Below are 22,549 nucleotides of genomic sequence, written 5' to 3'. Positions count from 1 at the left end.
CAAAAACAAGAAGTTGAACTTGTGGTGTCCTTGAGAAGAATCTTCTGTTGATAAATAATTTATACGAGTAGTAATAGTGACGTAGGTACTGATAGTAACAGCAGTAAACAATCCGAAATCTCAGCAGTATCACTAATAGGTCGAGGAAGGTCTGTGCAAAACCAGGCATAATAATTGAAGACTTCCCCGGAAGAAGAATGTAACATCAGATTAATGAAATATGTGACTTAGATGGGAAAAGTAATTTTGAACCACTCATTTGTAACAGTAAATGAATGCATCCAATAACTGAATAAACTTGTATCCTTCATTAATCAAATGCTTCTGCTAGTAAATATAGGCCTAACGAAATAGGTCTATGCCTCTAAGATCATTTTCCTTTCCCCTGAAACGTGCATTATAGATTTGTTTCCTACACCTTTATTCCGGGGAGGTCTTCAATTCAGAATGTTTACAGCTGGCAGTACTTATGGACATTGCCGAAGCAACGGAAGTGCCAAGAACAACAGTGAAGATTATAATTTTTCTGTTAACAGTGTTGATTAACACACTACAAAGAAAAAGACGTAAAAACAAAGCATTTCGTAGATTTTTACCTTGATATGACCAGAAAGACAGTGTATGAACTTCATGGACAAGAGACAGCACCTAAATTTAAGTAAGACCCAGACTATATGTTTTAGTTTAAAAAGAGATGTTGAACCTTCTACTGTAGTGAAATTACTGAGTTTTCATATTGACAGTAAGTTGAATTGGGTTAATCATACTAATGAAATTTCTAAAAAGTTAAGTAAGGTCATTTTTATGTTAAGAAAACTTAAACATTGTACCACAATGAAAACTGTACTAAGTGCATATTATGCTTTTTTTTTCACAGTATTATAAATTATGGGATTATGTTATGGGAAAGCAGTAGTGGTGCTAAAGATATTTTTATTCTACAAAAAAGGGCTATTCGCATTATTCTTGGATGTTCTCCTTGGGAGTCTTGTAAACCCTTATTTAAACAATTATCCATATTAACTCTTCCTAGTTTATGTATATTTTAATGTGTAAAATATGTACATTTGAATAATTTGATGTACTAAAGAACTTAAGATATACATAATTATAACAGAAGAACTAGAATTAACTTGGGAATTCCTGATTGTAGATTAACTAAAAAAACTTGATAGTTTTTTTAGGTGTTAAATTTTATAATAAATTATCAAAACACTTAAAAAGAAGCTATTAATTTTAGTAATTCTCTTAGGACTTTTCTAATTGAAGAGTCCACTGCAAGAATGATGGATGTCATTTGGAATACATTTTGCAGGAGAAGCAATTGAAATGCTTAGCGCTCAAAGCTTAACTGTGATTTTCCAATCATTACTGAACAATGACTATCAGTGTTAATGCCATATAACTCTCTATGTACATTATATATGTCTTAAGCTATGCATTGACAGTCTTGGTTCATTTTCGACAAGAAAGTGACATCCATCATTCTTGCAGTGGACTCTTCAATTGAAAATAGTTTTTATAGCATAGAAGAGTTTCTTAATACTTAATGATTGTTTGTCTGTTGTAATTCAATGACGAAGCCTATTATAATTGTATTGTTTAATGGCCAATAAAGAAGATTATCGTTATTATTATTATTATTATTATTATTATTATTATTATTATTATTATTATTATTATTATTATTATTATTATTACTGTACCATTATGAACAAGAGACAACGCCTACCATCGATGAGGTCCCTTCTGCACTCCGAAATAAAACAGAAAATACAGAATACGAATTTCCTTATCACAGAACCGTACATTGGAATACATAAGCTTCAATATAAATGTGTGTCTTGTAAATGATAGTACGTACTTAAGTTTTCAATAAAGAAAATATTGTAATGCAGTACAAATTCACATCGAACAGTTTTTGCTGCAGTAGCCACACGCCGCCAGTCTACCTGCCTCCTCTCTCTCCACACCCACCGACTCCGAACAAGCCGGTCGAAATAGCCTACTGTTTTCTTGTGAAGTTCAAGATAAGGATTTTAATCTCCCTTAAAATTCCATCATCCTCTATCCGATTTGAACCTGCGAACCTCGAATTTAATCAACTCGTCTGTGGAACGGAGTCTAAGCAGTTACGTTAAGCTGACTTTCCTCCGAGTTCTGTCCACAATTACGTACTGTACGTCTAAAACCGACTTCCCGATTATCGATTTGAAAGCTCTTTGTGCCGGTTGATTGGTTAGAGTGTACGGCCGACAAGGTTAGTGTGAACCGAGTGAGAATTTGGGCAGTAATGATATTTCGGCTGCTCAGTGTTTATTGGAATCTAATTTAAACTGCGCAGTTATTAAAATCTAGCGTGCAAGTGTCAGAATTGCTAATGTTTTCATTTGATTAATATTTCATGCACCATTCGGAATAGACAGGGTGACAGACAACTATTGAACTATAAAACCTACATACGCTACACATTTTGTGGAACAAGATGTAAACAGGAGGCTCGGACGCCATGGTGATGTTACGGGTTACTAAACTGGTTAGTCGTTTGTCATTTCTGACTGCTGCGATGCCACTGATATAGGCCATTCCTCTCATCCTGATTTATTTAATGTTTCTTCTTATATATTTTTTGCACACTCTGGAGCCATGCATGGGGATCATAGAGAGAGGGGCGGAAGTATACATTGTTTTATATTATTTATATATGTTGTTGATGGCAAGTTCTAAGTACAAGAAACAGGCAACAACATATCCTGATGTAATGGTATTTATACTTTATTACAGGAGTAAAGTGTCTTCCCTTCTTTCCTTCCATTTTTCTTTATTTTTCCTCTTTTCCCTTTCTTCGTCCATTTTAAAGCTATTTCTTTTTACTGGTTTCCTTTCTACCTGTTTTGTTTCTTTTAACTGGCTTCGTTTGGATCATTATTGTTTCACAGTTAGTTTTCCTTTCGACTTCTTTTCTTTTATATTTTCTTGTTTTCATTCTTCTTTTCTTATTTATTTTTATTCTTTATGTTTTTTCTTTCTCTTCCCATGTTTACTTTTATCTTTTCGTTTTTTTCTTCAAATCCTCTTCTCTTCCTACAAATCTTACGATGTATAATATATTTTTTCTCTACACATTTATCTCTCTCACTGTTTTCAGTTCTCTTTCTTTTTTCTTTTCTTTCTTTCTTCCATTTTCTTTTTTCTTATTTTACCAAACCTCTTGAATTCGTTATTACTCTCTTTTCACTTTTGTTCCCTTGCTCGTTTCTTCTTTCGCTTCTTGTTTACTGTCTTGTTTTCCTTTCTTCTTCTTCCTTAATTGTCTCTGTCTTTCTTTCCTTCTTGCCTCTTGCTATCTTCATTTCATTTTTTAAATCTATATATTATTTCCTCGTTTTCTTCTTTATATCGATTATTTATTACTGTATCATTATTTATTACATTGTATAATCTGAATTCTGTAAGCGTGTGAAAGGATTACATTAATCCCAAACATATTGCGCAATACCACTGCTCTGGTGAATGATCTGCATGTGGAGGTAATCGACCAGACAGACCAATCTCCACAAGAGGTCACGCCTTAGAGAATTCAACTTACACCAATATAAAAACAAATTTTTGCTATTGTCTTCTCGTAAAACACAATTTGAGAAGAAGACATATTTTCTTTCTATAATTTATTTACAAATACAGTTTCATTGTCCGCCGCCTGGACTCATTACTTAGTGTATGCGTTTCCCATCCAAGCAGTCTTTAGTTCGATTCCCGGCGTGGGCAATGGAAGAGATTTATTTCTCGCCCACAAAATTGGCTATTTGTCCCTGGTCATGTCCTATCCTGTATTTTATTAGCGATGACCCTTTGCCGTACTCACCACACTACCAGAGAGGCCCGCAATGTGTGCCTGTCTAGTGTTTGTCCAGAGATATATACATATATATATGTACATATACCCTCCCCTTATACCGCATCGGATTGTAAGTCGATATTGAAGGTGGTGACGAAGAAAGAGGAATATAGTTTCATTTCAGATATAAGACATGTTAGTTCCTGGATCTTCATAATTTGTTGTTTTTTTTTTTTTGCATGTGAATATTATATACTATATATACGTGTAAATTAAATTAACATTCTTGCTATGCATTGTCTATTGTTGTATAGCTCAACTGATGAATTGTATCTTGTAAATTGAATTAATCTCTTGCTATATATTGTATATTTTTGTATAGCTCAATTGATGAATCGTATATGCTTGTAAATCGAGTTAATCTGCTTCCTGTATTTTTTTTTTTTGTAGAGCCACCTGCGTAGCTAAGTTGACAGACTCGCTTGCCTGCTGATTCGTAGCTGCGCTCGGGCTTGGGTTAGATTCCCACTTGGGCTAATTACCAGTTTGGGTGGTCGTCAAGGAATTTGTGGTGGACAAAGCGGGCGCGAGGAGTTTTTCTCGGGGTTTTCCCGTTTTCCCTAACCATTGTCATTATTCTACCAATACTCCACAATCACCCTTACTCTGCGAGATCCTGAGTCAGACCTCCGAAACAAATAAGAAATAGCTGAAAGTTGTACACATTTGTGTTTAATAAAGATTATTAATATTATTTCTCCGAGGTTTTCCCAAACCATAAGACAAATGTCAGGTAATCTATGACGAATCCTCGGTCTTATCCCATTTCGCCAAAAAAATTGTATAGACTAGACTTGCTCCAAACTTAAAGCTTCAATTATAATGTAAGATCTATGAAATACAATAAATGAAATGAAATGAAAATGAGAAAAAAAAAAAAAGAATATATAGTGGCGATACATTGTATCATTCTAAGGACTAAGGTCTGAAATTATATAATTATTTTTAGACCCTGTTTGGTTACAGAATCTATTTTAGGTTCCTAAGCCTGTTTTTTTAGGTCTTTCTAGCCTGAGATTTTATGGTTACCTAGATATACAAGTATCTCCTGGAGGTGGAGGAAAGAATTTGAAAGTGTGATGGGATAGTTTGTGTGATTTGGATGACGCTTGCTTGGGTATTTCTGTGTTTATGGTTATTTACCACTTATTTGACCAGATTATAATTATTTTGTTTAGGACTTAAGATGTTGCGTTGATGAGAACACTAACGAAGAGGAGGGAGTCTTGTGTATTGAACTATTTATACATGTGTATTAAGTGGAAGGGTGAATTTTCATATAGAAAATTACAGAAGATGGTTGGGGTTGTCTCCCAGTGGCACTTAGCTTCTTCGATTTCAAAGAGTCGAGATAACTCTTTCTTTTGGAGTCACACTTGTTCCTTACCGTTGGATATAGTACACCTGGAGAGCCACTGCGTATTTTTATTTGACATTCATATGGCGCAAAAAATTCGTCTTGCGTCCAGTAGTACTAGGATAGTAGGCTATATAGTGTCTCTTTATTGGGTATAATTATCATTATCATTAATTTGATCGTCCAACTATACTCCCAGTCTGAAACTAGCCTTCTGAATTTCTCAGACGTCTGGGTTGGCGCTGGGATTGGATAATGGATCGTCGTGCCCTAAGGCATAAAATGACACCAGCAGACTATTATTACAGCAGATTTAGGACAGAATCACTATAATCTGCCTCAGCGATGTTTGAGAGGTAACGTAAACAAAACCCTCACCCTGTTTCTGATCTACTGCTTATTGTTTACTGGGTTAGTACACAAAGAGAAAATTAATTCGCATATATATTACCATAGAAAAATAACCATTTGCTGCTTAGATGCATTCGATTCGTATTGATATACAGGGTAATTCACGAGGATTTACCGTCCCTTACGGAGCTTATTTCCGAAGACATTCTGAGCAAAAAAAATCATATAAACATTTGTCCTAATCTCAATATTTTGTTACACTAATTTGAAGTTGTTTGTAAAATACCGTTATTCTTTAATTTTAAGGATAAAAGAATATTACAGAAGTATCATTTCTTTTATTAGCTAGTAGTCTGAGAAGCTAAAAATGCGTTGTGAATTCCATAGCTGCTTCGTACAGATTTTTTTTTTTTCGATTTTTAACTACAAAATTACATTTTCTTATGCATTTATCACAACAATAAATTGTTATAAATCACGCCATTCTTGTAAATTCTTTAAGACTGTACATTAGGATGCATAATTAAACTGTAAAGAATCAAGTTCCTAAAGTGGTGTGATTTGTAACAATTTTTGTGATAAATGCGTAAGAATGATGTAATTTTTAGTTAAAAATTAAAAAATAAAATCTATACAAAGCAATTAACAACACATTTTAAGCTTCAGAACACTAGCCAATTAAAGAAATGACACTTCTGAATAGTTCATTCTCTATTTGTAATATTTGTTTACCCTTAAAACTATAGAACAGAAGTGTTTTACTAACAACTAGTGTAACTCTGAAAATATTGAGATTGGGACAAATGTTTATATGACTTTTTTTTTTTTTTGCTGAGAATGTCTTCGGAAATAAGCTCCGTAAGTGACGGTAAATCCTCGTGAATCATTCTATATATAGTCTGGGTCTTCTTACTTTATACCCGAAGGGTGAAACTAACCATTTCCCCCCCCCCATTACTGCATATGCTGGTGGATTATAGTGATTTTTCTAATTGTCAGGTTGAATTTTCTTTTGTCAATTTTGTTTCGAACTTAGGTATTGACAAATAACTACAACTGACAGTTACTTTCTAACTGTTATGTTGACAGCATTGTTTGCCTTTGAAAAAGCTGCCAACATTGATGAAACGGAAGTTACTAGCGAGTGTTATTTGAAATTTGAACGTAATTATTAATTAATATTAATAAATGACACAGCAACAATTTTATTAATAATAAACATTATACATTTTAAAGTGGTATTCGGGTTTTGGAGGTCGTGCTAATAATTCCATGTGGTCAAACAAAATAAATTTTTAGGTTAAGTCTTATGAATTATAAACTGTTTAATCAAACCAATAAATTCCATGTTGTCCGACAAAATGCATTTTAATATTAGATCAATCATAAATGCATAAATTTATTATTATTATTATTATTATTATTATTATTATTATTATTATTATTATTATTATTATATACACAGCATTGTGATTTTACGTGTTTGGTAATATCTGGTAACATTTGACAACATTGAAAAGACGACCGTATTACCGTTTTGGGAACTACTCTTACGTGAACACTACTATAACTTTGTAACTTCTGTAATTGATGTTTTTGGAAGGGATAGTAGCGCAGGTAGTGCAAATTGTAGATAGCACGTGATAACCCTACAGTTACAGTGATTCTACAAAGTGCAAGAAGTTTCTGCTATCCTTCAGTGAGCCACGAGTAGTTCTTATGCCTGATACTGTACTATAAATCAGTGAATAAAATAGAGTCTATAAATATTTTCGTAAAAGACAAGTATTTTCTCTGGATCAAAAATATAATACAAATGGAGTAAAAAATTTCTATTTTACCGTGGACCAAACGCGGTTTAAGTGATAGCTGTCGTGGCTCACTTAAGCTGTTCCGTAGTTATGATACAAACGTGGCGATTAGAGTGGGTTTACATCTAATATTTTCGACACATCTTTAGAATGTGCTAAATATAATGTTGTTACTTGTCATTAAATTATCTCATATTTATGGACAGGCCTTTTTTATTGTTAATGCACAGAAGTTATCAATTATAGGCGCTATTACTTGAGAATAACGTCTCGAACCTATACGTTTCAATAAATTAACACATACACGTTACTGTTCGTTAACAGAAAACCACAAATTTAAGTCACACAGAAAGTGTGTACTCAATGTTGTGTCTCTGACGTCTTGTCAACCCACTTGAGGTATGTGGATAAATAATTAAGCTTAGATCTGGTAAAGTTCCTGGATAGAGCGTTGGCGCGCTAAGTCAAAGGTCCCGGGTTCGATGCCCGGCCGAGGAACAATTTTTCCTTGAAATTATTTAATACAAATTGAATTCGGCCGTGTGCGATATGGTTGAGGTACAAATTTGACTCTGGCCTCGAATTCCTTTGAAGGTATAGACATTGTCAGTTGTCTTAAGGGGTTAGGTACAGCTTACAGCAACATTGGCAACATCAACATGACAACATACACTCACAAGGAGATTTAGACGATAAAAAAATTTAAACGACTGCAACTGTATTGAAAGCCGTTTGCTTTTGCACCGGCATCTGATCTGTCAGTTTGTGATATTGAAATCTTAAATGCAATCAGCTCATCGTAATTGTTCATTACTGAATTTAGTGATATGTCATAGCTCGTACCATGGACTATCTCTTTGTATCATTAGTTTGGATAGTGGCAACAGGGAAGTCTGTATATAAATAATATTGGTGGCATCCACAGTAATTATTTTGGGGGTGCTCAAAATCCAATGCAACTCCGAAGTCGGCGCCTATGGTCCGCACTAAGGAATGCATTGCCGGCGCGATTATCACTGGTCCAAATGATAACATTCTGGTATTAAAAGGTGTAGCAGAATCACGACATACACATGCACCTATCAGAGAAGCACCAGAGCTGGAACGAGTTCGGCAGACTGAAGCGTAAAGCTCGAGAACATCCTGAACTGGAACCAGCCCGAATTCTACGTAATGAGTTGCTATCTGTTTCTTTCTGGCTTTCCTGCCGGAGCTGCAGAATATTCGTAGGGCCATGAGAAGAGACAGCCGTTAGCAACAATCTCCAAATCCAAGATAGCTGAACGAATTACATGCGATTCCAGAAGCATATACGGTCATTCAGTTAAGTGGTTGTTGGTAAACACCATCCCAATTTCTACACAGTTTTGTCAGAATTCCAGAAGGCGAAAAGAGACACCGATACCATGATCCGAGAATTTCTTATGGGTCGTGCTGTACGAGGGGAGCCAAAAAAACAGTGAAGGAATCTTTATGCGAGGATTGCGGGAATTGTAGCACAATACCAAACATACGAAGATTAGACTACCTTCGGACGCATGGGCACCAGTTCACCCTGTAAAGACACTTATGCAATTACATATCTGAAATATATCTTTTGCATTCGGTATAAATTATCATTATATTTTCTGAAATAAATCTCTTGTATTCTGTAAAAATGGACATTAGCTATATTTGCGAAATCATATTCGGAACTGAAAATAATAGCATTCGAAAAATTGACTTCCGAAAATCGTATTCGGAAAAATGGAATTCGGAATTAAAATCGCGTTTGGAACTTTGGCATTCGGAAGAATGTTTTAGGAAAAATGCCCCCCCCCCCGAATCACCGTTTTCAATTAAAGTCTGCATACCTATGCAGAAATATCTTCGTAGCACTTTGTCCTCTAGTTTTAGCAGCAACTGCTTGCGAAAAATCTTGACTTAAAATCAGTGTACCATTTACGGATTGCAGGCCCTCTGGGTGTGTCTGCACCAAAACTTTGTTCGGTAATGCCGTTGCACTTTAATAACCTACTGGTTCACATGAAAATCAAGCACACAAAAAGCTTTTCTGTCCTCTATAGCAGCCATTTCTCCTCAACAATGAACAAATTTGTTTATATGCGGTATTAGGCAGTGCTACCAACTAGGAAAACAATGTTGTTACAACTAAACTTTTTGAGTTTCTCTTTCCATTAGTGCTATTTTCATGCACCTTAGATTCATAGAACGTAAATTACATGTGTTCGAAACCGGAAAAGTCTTTTGTAGGAACCCTTATTTTTTTTACTCTACTTACATAAATAATACGAAATTCTAGCTAATGAACATGGATTCTGTGCAGATGATAGGATACCCTCACGTGCACTTGGATCACAGTTATGAACACACTGTGCTACCTTCAAATTTTGACAGGGACGATCCGGATCCGGGTTCTTTTATGTCCCACAATTTTATGTGTTACAGGGAACCATTCTCAGGATTTTTATCGCCGTCTGTCATGTTTAAACCCGGGATCCTAAGTTTCAGCGGACAGCATGGTGTCCGTAAGACCACCAGCACAACTAATAGTGATGATAATAATAACTATTATTATTAGATTATTATTATTATTATTATTATTATTATTATTATTATTATTATTATTATTTGAATCTCAAAACAAGTCATTTACTTGCCTAAATTCGTCACGGTTATTATTATTATTATTATTATTATTATCATCATCATCATCATCATCATCATCAAAATCAAATTAATATAGTTCTTAGCTTGTCTTGCCTTAAGGCAATCAGTAGCGTTATTCGAGGAAAAGAATATGATTTACCATCATCACTTATAGTGGCGAAATATTGCACGACAATGGTTAATTATTACTGCTGAATATTGACACATATACGATTTGCATTATTTAGGATACAAGTTACAACATACGCAGCAATGCGATTTTAATGTTGAGCATGCCGAGGTGAATATTTAGTATAACATACTCCCCTCATCCTCCAAGCCAAATCAAATATCATTACTACATTACGAGTAATAAATAAATAAATAAATAAATAAATAAATAAATAATAATTACTACAATTATTCGTTGCGATAAAATACAATTATCACTGCATGGTGTACCTAAAATTTTACTTTATGTTTCCATTAAATTGACATGCCATGAGTGACGACAGAAAATAGCTCAGGGGAGCGAGATTCAGACATTACTAAAAATGAAATGAGGATCGGGGAGAGCAGATGCGCATGTGCCTATGGGCGGCAAATTCTAAAAAATATTGTCCCTGAGATTCCTGAGATATTTGTTTATGTTTTGGGAAATGGTCAAATTCGAAAACCATTTCTAATCACATATATTCCAGTCTAACTTCCTAATTAATTTAATTCTAACTCCTAATTTAAAAACTGTTTACACACACTAAAATATCATAGCATTTGCTATTGCTACCCACTACTGGATTAATCTTGCACAGGATAGGGACCAATGGTGGCGGGCTTATGTGAGGGCGGCAATGAACCTGCGAGTTCCTTAAAAGCCATTTGTAAGTAACAGGTTAATCAGCAGGCCTATTAGATATTTATTTCACCGCTGCAAGTTGTGCAAGAAAAATCGCACATTTGTACTAATCATGTATTGTTACTGCTGTTTGCTGTAGTAAAAATCATAACACTTCAACGTCAATATATTTTTAAAAATAAAGGGATAAGTTAGGCCTACTTACAAATGATTAAATTATGAAGTCAGGTAAATGGAAGATAATACAGTACCTTAATTCATTGGAATAATAATAATAATAATAATAATAATAATAATAAATGAATACATGAAAAGGGTAGATTACAGTGTTCATGTAAAATATATTAAGTTTCTTTCATTATTTCCGAAAAGGTACGGTGTATGAATTAAACAATAGAAAGGTAGTACCTTAGTTTATAATATGTAATATCTTTTAATATCAAGAATGACAGCCTTTTATTGTAATATAATTGAGACGTAGAAGTTTGGAAATTACGTCTATTATTCATAAAATATTGTACGAAGCATTTAATAAGCAATGGTGAGTCCTTTAAATGTCCCAAATGTCAATGTCATTTAAGTGTTCTGCTATGAATATTTAGTACAGAACAGCGCTCCGAGCGGCGGAATTGGCATTACGAGGGAACCACTTCAGACCCGTATTTCAAGCGCTATGCGCCAGCTTGTATAATTTCGTAAGCAACGGTTGCAATAGTCTTTAACTGTCTTTAGACTAATCGATTCTTCTCAAGCAAATATAGTTTTAATGTGTTATTTATTTACACTCAGTTTAATTTCTTGTTATCATTACCATAAAATTAATATCTTAATTCAAATTTCGTTTTGTTTATTATATGAAAGCATAAAGCAGTAGCTGGCATCACTCCAGATCACTGAAAACCTACAAGCATTTAATATGTTCCAAGTACAGTCATACTCATGCAACAATCAGTCACTGGCAATACATGTCTCCATCTGCAATTCAGCTAAAAGCAACGAAATCACAAGTTCTTATTCCAATATCGATAATGATGGACTGTCAACTAAAAGATGTTCAGTTTGTAATAATACTAATAACTCAATCGTAAACAATCTATCTCTTTAATAACACTTTCAACTAAAATCGTCATTCGCAGTCGCTTAAGTAATAGGAAAAGAAAAAGATGATGAGCTAGAAACAATATAATGTAGGAAATTAGTATGGGAAGGGTTTCTGTTATGGAGAAGTGAAATATCTCCTCATAAAATTTTATTAGAATTGAAATTTATGAAACTACAATAAATATTCACCTCTTTATTTTATACGCTTTTCAGGCACATTTTCTGACACCATTTTATTGTTAATAGGGATTTCTGTTTAGTCGCGGCTGTAGAGTTTTTCATCTGCCTAAAATATTTTTATTTCGTAATAATGGAAGTCATTTCTTAGTCTGAGCATTATTATCAGTTTTTGTTTATTTACTTGTGTTGATATTGATATCCAGAATCTTAATCGTAAAAAGATTATGCCTGTATGTGCCTGATATGAAGGGAAATCTTGCTAAATGTAGTACGTATCATACAATTTGTTTCTGAAGGTTTAAGCATATTACTGATGTACGATGCAGTTTTTATGTTCTATGTAGTTGTGATGACATGTTTCTACACTTCTAGTAGTTTTTCTCATAATGAGCAGGAAGTTTATCTTCTTACGAGTACCTATGTAATGAAATTAGTTTCCATATTCAGTTTTTTATTGTTTATGGTTTTTTACTTGGTTATTTAACGACGCTGTATCAATTAGGTTATTTAGCGTTGGAGGGAGTGGTGATAGCGAGATGGTATTTGGCTAAATGAGGCGAAGGATTAGCCATATATTATCTGACATTCGCCTTACGGTTGGGGAAAACCTCGGAAAAAACCCTACCAGATAATCAGCACAAGCGGGGATCGAACCCGGTGCACAACTCCGGATCGGCAGGCAAACGCCTTACAAGGTACATTCGCAAAGTGCCTGACTGATAATGGTATAAAATCAAATACGATGGAAAGTTAAGTTGTAATCAATGTTCATGGTACCAATTGTAGCTGCCCATAGTGGTAATTATACAATGTTTATGAGCCTAGATAGATATTGGTATAATAATCAATACGGAAGGAAACTCATCTATAAATAATGATTATTCAACTAATTTTAGCTGTTCTTACATATACTTAAACATGTTTGTGGGTGTTGATGTAGAAATCCGTTAAGCACAATTAATGTAAACGACAATAAACACATTGCATGAAGATACATATCCACAGTTGGGAGTTGAGCAACTCGAATCTTTAGTGTCCCGGATAATATTGACAAGAGCTTCAAAGGCATCACATTCAACTGGAAAAGTAGCTTTCTTCCAGGCATGCTTAATCATGTTAGTGAATATGGGGGATAAACACATACAGGTAACAACCACTCCACCTGGTGCAACTTCCCTTGTTCAACCGTTGTATGTAGGGGGAGGTGGGGTACAGTGTAACAGAAAAGTAATTTTTGATATTTTTGACAAATATAGTAATGAAATCAAATTTGTTCTGAGGTATGATTATTCCTTCATTATTAGACAGTAGTTTGCAATGTATAAAAACCTTGCAATTATGCAACTAATATACTTATTTTGAACATATTCATTGTTACACTGTGCCCCAGTATGGGGTACCCTGTAACAAGGTCTGGGGTAGAGTGTAACATCGGATAATGAATGAGTTTGCCGTCAAGTAATCATTACAAATATAACTGGTTCATATTTTGTGGCTTCATAACATTATTTTATATTACTTTACCAGTTCTTAACACTATAGTTATTAAATAATCACACCGAACAAATAAAGAAACAATATTTTAACTAACATCAAAGTTGCGAAGATAAACTTCAAATTTCAGTCATGCAGTCTGGCGTTTTGTTGTTTCCAAAGACGCTGATTGTCGAAGAACCATTTTTATATCCCATTCAAACATAAAAGCTACATCAGGTTGAAATGGATACACAAACTTAGTTGTGTTAGTTCGAAGAAATGACACTTCATAAATCTCTATCCAAATCCTTGTCCTTCTCTATTTTACATGGCCTACTAGACAGTTTTGCTAGTGAACTGAACAAGAACATAATTCCCTTTCACGGTTCTTCTGTGGACGTAAATTCTTGTTCAACCTCATCATCTATTACCCAGTTTTCATCACCTAAGAAAGGCAAAGGAATGCAGATCTCATCTTCTTCACTGCCTGTTGAATCGTCCTTTCGGGAAAACACTGTTTTTTAACTCTTTCTGTGTCATTGGCTTCCAACCTGCCTCTGACGAGACCGTTCTGCAAATTATAAGAGATTATCTAGAAAGAGTTCCATAGTTGACATTTGTCAATGCTGCAGCCTTACGAAGGCTCATTCCAGAAAGAACTAGGTTAACTGTAGCTCTAATATCACTTTCACGGAAAAGTCCAATATTAGTTTTTTTTTCCCCCTTTTCGCACCATTTTTTTCACTTTGTAATGAAGAAAATCCTAAATTTAAATAATATCAAATATACATTCCAAAAGTATTCAAATTGTCGTTCAACAGCGTTAACTATCCGTGTATAATTTTTTATAAATTATATCTAAAAATGAGGTACAGTGCAACAATTACACAAAATCCCATTTTCAGTTTGTGTATAGAAATAAATTTTCAAGATAATTATTGTACAAATGTTGCTTAATAAATCTCTAAATTGTACAGTATATGAATGAGAATTTGTGACAGGTCTGTCTTACAGATATATGATGGGTGAATAAATATATCATATCATATATCATATGAATGAGAATCTCTGTATATATTGGGAAAATTGACTTCCTGTAATAGAGGTACTACATTTATAATTTACTATAACCTATACAAAATTAATGGCAAATCGTAATTGATGAAGTATTAAAGTTCTTTGGTTTAATAATTATTTAGATACATAAAGTCTCAATTAATGCTAAAAAATAAAATCTGACCTATTCCTAAAAGAATGAAATCAATTTTTAATCATTTGTATGTTGAACATTTTAGGCTCTGTAACCTATATTTCTAACCCCAGTAATAACGTGCAGTTTTTGTATTCGTATGTTTTGAAACAATAATTGAACAATGCTACTAAAATAACATTTGCATTTCATCATTTTCATGCAATGGTTAACTTGTGTCGAAGGTACTATCAGAGACACCTCTTTTCATATGTATATGTTTATTTACACTGCAAGTGGATAAACATCCGGTGGCAGTGGTAACTTAATTATACACAATAATCACAATTAATACACAATAGTTACAATACACAATAATTACTATTAATAATAACAGTTAAAGTAACGTAATTAATAAATCAGCCTAATTTTCCATTACAACCTACACACAGGCCTACACAGCGGGTCAAAAAAAGGCACAAAATTGAAATGGTTTTATTTCAGTAGCTAATGATTTCACTTGAAAATTTATTCACAGTCCTTGTAGACCGGGAAAGTACTGTAATATATATTTTTTTTACCATTTATTAAACATTATTTTTAATTTTTTTTGTAAGGGAGTGAAAAATCGATCGTTTATGCCGAACTAAGCATTATGGTCTTACGAGTTCAGCCGTTTGTTGTGCTATCATCATTTGTTTGTTTTCTTCCGTTTTGAGTTCTCATTTTGTGAATAAAATGGGTCGCTTAACGAACGAAGATAAGATTTTCATTACATATTTGCACCAGTATGATAATTTATCTGCCCGTCAAATTGTAAGAAATTACGCTCATCGAGAATGGTCTGTTTCAAGTGTACAACGATTGATTAGCAAGATACGGATATGATATCCCTCCCTCCTGAGAGATTATTGCGTGAAGGATCGCATTTCTGAGATTCTCTGATGGTTTCCGTTGGGGATTCAAACGAGACCTTAATCCTATGGACTATTTTGTATGGAGTCGACTACAAAAAGCAGTTTACTACAAAACAAGAATTCGTAATATTGAACATTTAAGACAACGCCTTCTTGAATGTTGGGACCGTCTTGATCAAAGACAGATATCCAGTGCTATTGGACAATGGAGAAGACGCCTAAAAATGGTTGTGCGGGGATATGGCGGTGACATAGAGCATCATTTTTAATTTTGATTATTTGAAAGTTTATTAATTATTATTAATTTTACCAACATTAAGTTTCTGCATTTTGAGGTAATAAATTATCCTCAAAAACCACATTTTTCGCATCATTGTGTATTGATCTTCATAAGATTTTAATTGAGCCTCAAAAAACATAATAACAAATTCTGCTCATCTTTAAAGTCTACTCTTTTCAATAGTGTATTCATTATAAATTAATGTTATGTATTTCCGAAAATAGAATATTTCTAATTTTCTACCGTTTTTTTGGCCCACTGTGTACATATAGGCCCCACATAAATGTCATATTGATACTAATATCCTTTCACTACTTTCACATTATTCTCATGTACTTACGTACTACCGTATGTTCGCAAATTCATATATTCACAAAATACACAATGATTCTTATAGTACCGAACCTAATGTCTTGCCTACAATTCACAAACAAATGAAGACAGACTGTAAAACTCGCAGGAGACTTACCTTGCTTCATGAAACACGTGCACAGCACATCATTGCTGGAAATGACCGCCGTTCTCCGCTAGGCACATTTCGACGCGGCGCTTCATGTTTTCTTTTACGCGTGCCAACGTCACACCATCAATGTTCCTGATTTCCCTAAAGACGTCCTCCATCTGTTCCAGGCTTTGGAGCTTGTCATGGAAAATCCTACCTTTAAGATATTCTTACAAGAAGGAATCAGGGCTGGTAATATCGGGCGAACGTGGTGGTTACAGACCAGCAGAGATGAGTCGGATGTCAAAATAACTGGATATTGTTTTCATTGACTCCTCTGATGTGTGGCAGGTCGCTCCATCTTACAGAAAATATAATTTCGTTAGCTCCACGTCGTTAAATTGCTCCACAAACTCTGTGAATATATTATTGTATGCACTACTGTCAACCATATTCCGGAGGAAAAAAAAATGGCCCGATAATTCTTTCACTTTCATCCAGAAGGGAATCTGTCCTTTCTAGTTTCTGGGTCAGGTAATTTATTGTCGACTTGCCGCTCTCCAAACTTCGTTCCGAACTACTGAATTTCAAGGAAATATCCTGTGACCTTATCAGACATTCTTTAATGGAATACGCATCTTTGTTGGCTTTGATTTTTCAATTTTTGGCGGAGTACTATTGACATCTATTGATAATGTGCGTATGGTGGTCATTAGGTGCGCTTGATTTAAAAAATAGTTTGATGGAATCAGTGTGTTATAGGTTCCATTTTGTAACTAATTTTTCGGACCCGGTTTTATTTTTATAACACTGCTCTCTTACTCTCTTAATTTTCCATTCCCTTAAACGTGTGCTGGATAAGAAACATTGACGAACTTTCCGAGGGATAGACTGTATGTACAGTCATCAGTCCGAAGACTGGTTGGAACCTTAGAAGTGACACCAATAAAGCAACTAACAAGGAGAGGACATGCTCTGTATATCACGGAATGGAATAAGATTGTGTGAGATGAAAGTACAAGACGTACTGTTTAAAGTCGTACCTGATATGGCCAATGACCCCTCGTTTTGAAAATATTGGTTATTGTTTGTGACATACTTCCGTTAGGTGCTCAATAGGGAAGCATTAGACTGTGTAACAGCGTAGCCCATATGGTTGGGTGCTGAGTTGTTATCCAGGCGACCTGAGTTCGAATCTTAACTCGTCCTATATATTTTTTTCTTTTAATAATGATTAATATTGTGATCACAGTTATCTATTTACATACCTATATCATATTTCTCAATGTATTGAAAGCTTCATCATGTTTTGAACAAATTACTAATTAACTAACATTGTATTGTAAAGGATAAACAATGAAATACTGCTCACGTACTGTAGGAAGGTAAGATGTGTCACTGGTGTCTGTTCTATTTCCGTAGCAGCTATTCCATTTCAGTTTGTACCCGATTCATTATGATGTCATAAGAACACACAAATCATACATACATGCACAGCAAATGAAAGAAGGTTGTCCACAGTCACACACATTTTTCAGCACTTCTGCTGCGAAACAGATATCCTTCACATTCACAAACACTTCTTGTTCGTTTATCAATTTTGATGCATACCACGCATATTTCAACATGGCTTTGAATATAGGAACTGACAATTGAAAGTGAATTAAAATAATAATAATAATAATAATAATAATAATAATAATATCAAGCTTTAAAAGAAAAAAAGGAGAAGGCATTAGGATTCGAACAAGGGTTGCCTAGATGACAACTCAGAACCCAACCACGTGAGCTACTCCGTTACACAGTTTAATGCTTCCCTATTAGGCACCTAACGGCAGTATGTCACAAACAATAGCCAATATTTTCAAAACGAGGGGTCATTGGCCACCCATACCAGGTATGACTTTAAACAGTGTGTCTTGTACTTTCATGTCACAAAATCTGATTTAATTCAGTGATATACAGAGCGTGTCCTCTCCTTGTAAGCCAGGGAATAATGAGATAGGGTATCCAGTTCATTTTCCCCTTCATTGCAATCATCGCTGACTTGTAGATTATGGAAGGAAATTGATATATTCTTTTGAAGCTCATAGAATGTGCAACGAGAAGATATGAGTCGCCTAGAATCAAACTGCACTTTATCAGAAAATGTGATTTGTCAGAAAAGACGAAAAACTAGTGCAGTTAGGTCCCGAACTATGATATTACTACTAACGTTAAGGCAGATAAATTCCAGTTTGACTACAAACGAGAAGTTTGTCACATTTCCTGCAAAATTCTGGACTGAAACATACCTTAATCCCATAATTCACAATTTGAAGAAAGTGCGGTTTTATTCTAGGCGACTCATATGTGTTATTTACATTAACATGTTATTATAGTAGATCTGCAATTATCCGAACACCATATATTTTGAGGAAATTTAGAAATTATCTATTCAGTGACTGAAAATAGTTTCTTTTACTCCAAAAGACTGCGCATTGTGTTACAGAACGTATTAACTGCCGGCAATAGGTTACATTAGGTCATGATGGCTACGGGCGGGTTAGGACTACTCTTATATTGAGACTATTGTGCACCCCCGAATGTTATGGAATGAATAAGGATGAGGGTGTACCAGCCCACCGGCCGCATGTGACCCACCCCCTCACGCTCACCCAATGGGGCCTCCTACCTTCCCCCGCTCCGAATTCATACCGGCAAGATCACCAAGCAGCACAAGATCCATTCCAACGGCCCTTCCAAGGTGTCTAAGCGCCGTTGGAAGTGCTCTTAAGGAATGAATCCTGGCAGAGATATTGCGGAAGGCTGGGAACCCAGGAACGGTTGCGGAGAGGACGCCCCCTCCCGTAAGCGGATGAAGACATGCGTCTTGACCTGAATATGTCTATGGAATGAGATGAGAAAGATGAATGATATGATATGAAATCTAAATTCTTTTTGTACACGGGAGGGGAAGGGAAAATGAACCGTGGCAATGAAAATTCCAACCCGGCATTTCCTAAGTAACTGTGGAAAACTATGAAAAAACCACAGTCAGGTTGGTCGGTCCGGAAATCGAACCACGGACCTCCCGAATACGAGTCCCATGCGATACGCCCCCGCAATATGAAGAGTTATTTTTAATATTTTATTTTTAGTAGGTTATTTTACGACGCTGTATCAACATCTCAGGTTATTTAGCGTCTGAATGAGATGAAGGTGATAATGCCGGTGAAATGAGTCCGAGGTCCAGCACCGAAAGTTACCCAGCATTTGCTCATATTGGGTTCAGGGAAAACCCCGGAAAAAAACCTCAACCAAGTAACTTGCCCCGACCGGGAATCGAACCCGGGCCACCTGGTTTCGCGGCCAGACGCGCTGACCGTTACTCCACAGATGTGGACAATATTTCATGTCATGTATATTATTTAAAAAAATACTTTTTGTGTTTAACTATTTGTAACGTTTGTTCCTTTAATACAGGCAGTACCGGTCAGCGCTTCTGGCCGCGAAACCAGGTGGCCCTGGTTCGAATCCCGGTCGGGGCAAGTTACCTGGTTGAGGTTTTTTCCGGGGTTTTCCCTCAACCCAGTAAGAGAAAATGCTGGGTAACTCTCGGTGTTGGACCCCGGACTCATTTCACCGGCATTATCACCTTCATATCATTCAGACGCTAAATAACCTGAGATGTTGATACAGCGTCGTAAAATAACCCAATAAAATAAAAAAATAAAATACAGGCAGTACTGCACTTTTATAAAAACATGTTGCTAGAGTGATTTTCACTTTTGACCCAATTATCCGGATTTCTGCATATCCAGATCATGCCAGTCTCCTATTAATTGGAGTTGTATTGTGTTCTTCATTAAATGTCTCACTAATAAGGAGTATTATACATGTATAATAATAAAACAATATTGACTTTATTCTTAATTTTATATGTATCTTCACTGCAGTGTATGTTTTGTTTGTTAACTTATGTTTCCAGTAGTTCAATTCTTTTTTAGTGTCTTCTTTCATTACAGAGTGCAAAATGAATGACAGCCGTTCTCTTTTATTTTGGGCCAAAATATTACGTAGGCATACTTGTACTATGAACAGAGCATCTCTCTATTCTCATTCAAGTTATTTTTACACCATATTCATTATTCATTTCGTTTTGTGTCAATATTGGACAAAATACAACAAAACTATGACCTCAAATCTAAACCCATCGTTTAAATGATTTATAACTGACACTTGATCACGACTGCAACCCAAATTACGTAAGTGCTGAATGAATGATCTGTATGATACAATCGCAATACAGGGAGAGAATAAATTTAATGTTTCCACAACGTTACATTAACATCACTGCAATAAAATAATGATACTTGTACCGGTATTGTACTGTTCATCTGCCAGAAGCTTCATCTTAAAATAATTGTTAAATTTGCTTTTTTTTTATATGCCACGGTATTTGTGCAGAGTAGGCTATTTCTTAATATGTGAGACTCACTCCATGGGCCGATTCAGGACCAAAACTTAAACAAGTTTATATGCTCTATACTTCCAATTAGGGCCATTTATTATTATTATTATTATTATTATTATTATTATTATTATTATCATCATCATCATCATCATCACTTTGAGAGAGGAACAGAGATAAAGATTAGTCGAGAATAAGGTGCTTAGGAAAATATTTGGGGCTAAAGTTACACAACGCAGAACTGCACGCATTGTATACTTTACCTAACGTAATTAGGAACATTAAATCCAGACTCTTGAGATGGGCAGGGTATGTAGCACGTATGGGTGAATCCAGAAATGCATATAGTGCGTCAGTTGGGAGACCTGAGGAAAAAGACCTTTGGGGAGGCCGAGACGTAGATAGGAGGATAATATTAAAATGGATTTGAGGGAAGAATTATTAGGCCTATTATTATTATTATTATTATTATTATTATTATTATTTCGCCACGAATGTTGCAAATACAATGCTATATATATATATATATATATATATATATATATATATATATATATATATATATATATAAGATTATTGCTGATTAAGATTGTGTGTAAATATATGACATTGCATAGTGAAAATAATTAACCATGAAATTCTTATTTTTTTTTATTGTAGTAGGTTATTTTACGACACTTTATCAACATCTTAGGTTATCTAGCGTCTGAATGAAATGAAGGTGATAATGCCGGTGAAATGAGTCCGGGATCCAACACCGAAAGTTACCCAGCATTTACTCATGTTGGGTTGAGGGAAAACCCCGGAAAAAACCTCAACCAGGTAACTTGCCCCGACCGGGAATCGAACCCGGGCCACCTGATTTCGCGGCCAGACGCGCTGACCGTTACTCCACAGGTGTGGACTTGAAATTCTTATTAAATTAGTCTCATTTTTAACCATAAGCGCGAGATTTTAATAATTTTTTACGAAAAATTTGAATCACTTTATACAAAAACACCTGTCCCTGGTTATAAATGATGCGCTTGTTTCAAGTTACAGTTGTGTTTCTACAGCAATGTAATTTACCTTCGAAGGAAGTGATCAAAATGAATACCTTGCGCCTCGATACAAGTTAAACAATTTTCTAGAGTTCCTTCAATGGAAGAGCGAAACTCGGACTGAGACAAGTGGCCAACAGGCTTGGAGTTCACTTTCAGTTTTTCTCAGCCCCGAACTCCCTTGCAAAGACGCGTTTTCACATACTTTTTAAAGTCTCTCCTCTCATTTTCCCTCTCATTAATTCTCGATACAAGTCCTGCAACGACTCATTCCTCATGATCTTTTTTGTTTGGTTCCTGTAAATGTGTGCTCGTGACCAGCATTTCGTGCCTGCTTTATTGTTTACAGGTGATGTCGCATTTGTTAGGAATTGTGTATTCAATTCCACAACACTCATCCCTGGGTCATCGTTGAATCAATACACCAAACAATTCGGTATTCATGTAGGGGCAGGAATAATAGCTGGTCATTTCATCGAACATATTGTTCTGACTGGAGGATTAACAGGAGAAATGTACTGAAAATTGTAGGAGATAATTTGAGGTGAG

At 35.1% G+C, this 22,549-nt stretch overlaps 1 protein-coding gene across 1 annotated transcript in view; it reads left to right on the top strand.

Annotated features, from left to right (window-relative positions):
- Rpn13 (regulatory particle non-ATPase 13) overlaps window positions 1-19,733 on the top strand; it is a 625,061-nt gene extending 605,328 nt beyond the window's left edge. Inside the window, exon 9 of the transcript XR_011336219.1 lies at window positions 19,691-19,733. The gene's annotated coding sequence lies outside the window, so the exon portion shown is untranslated. The remainder of the gene's footprint in view (window positions 1-19,690) is intronic.
- Window positions 19,734-22,549: the final 2,816 nt, after the last annotated feature.

This window comes from Periplaneta americana, chromosome 15 (genome assembly GCF_040183065.1).
Source record: "Periplaneta americana isolate PAMFEO1 chromosome 15, P.americana_PAMFEO1_priV1, whole genome shotgun sequence".
Classification (NCBI taxonomy): Eukaryota; Metazoa; Arthropoda; class Insecta; order Blattodea; family Blattidae; genus Periplaneta; species Periplaneta americana.
This window is presented reverse-complemented; position numbering and strand designations above follow the sequence as displayed.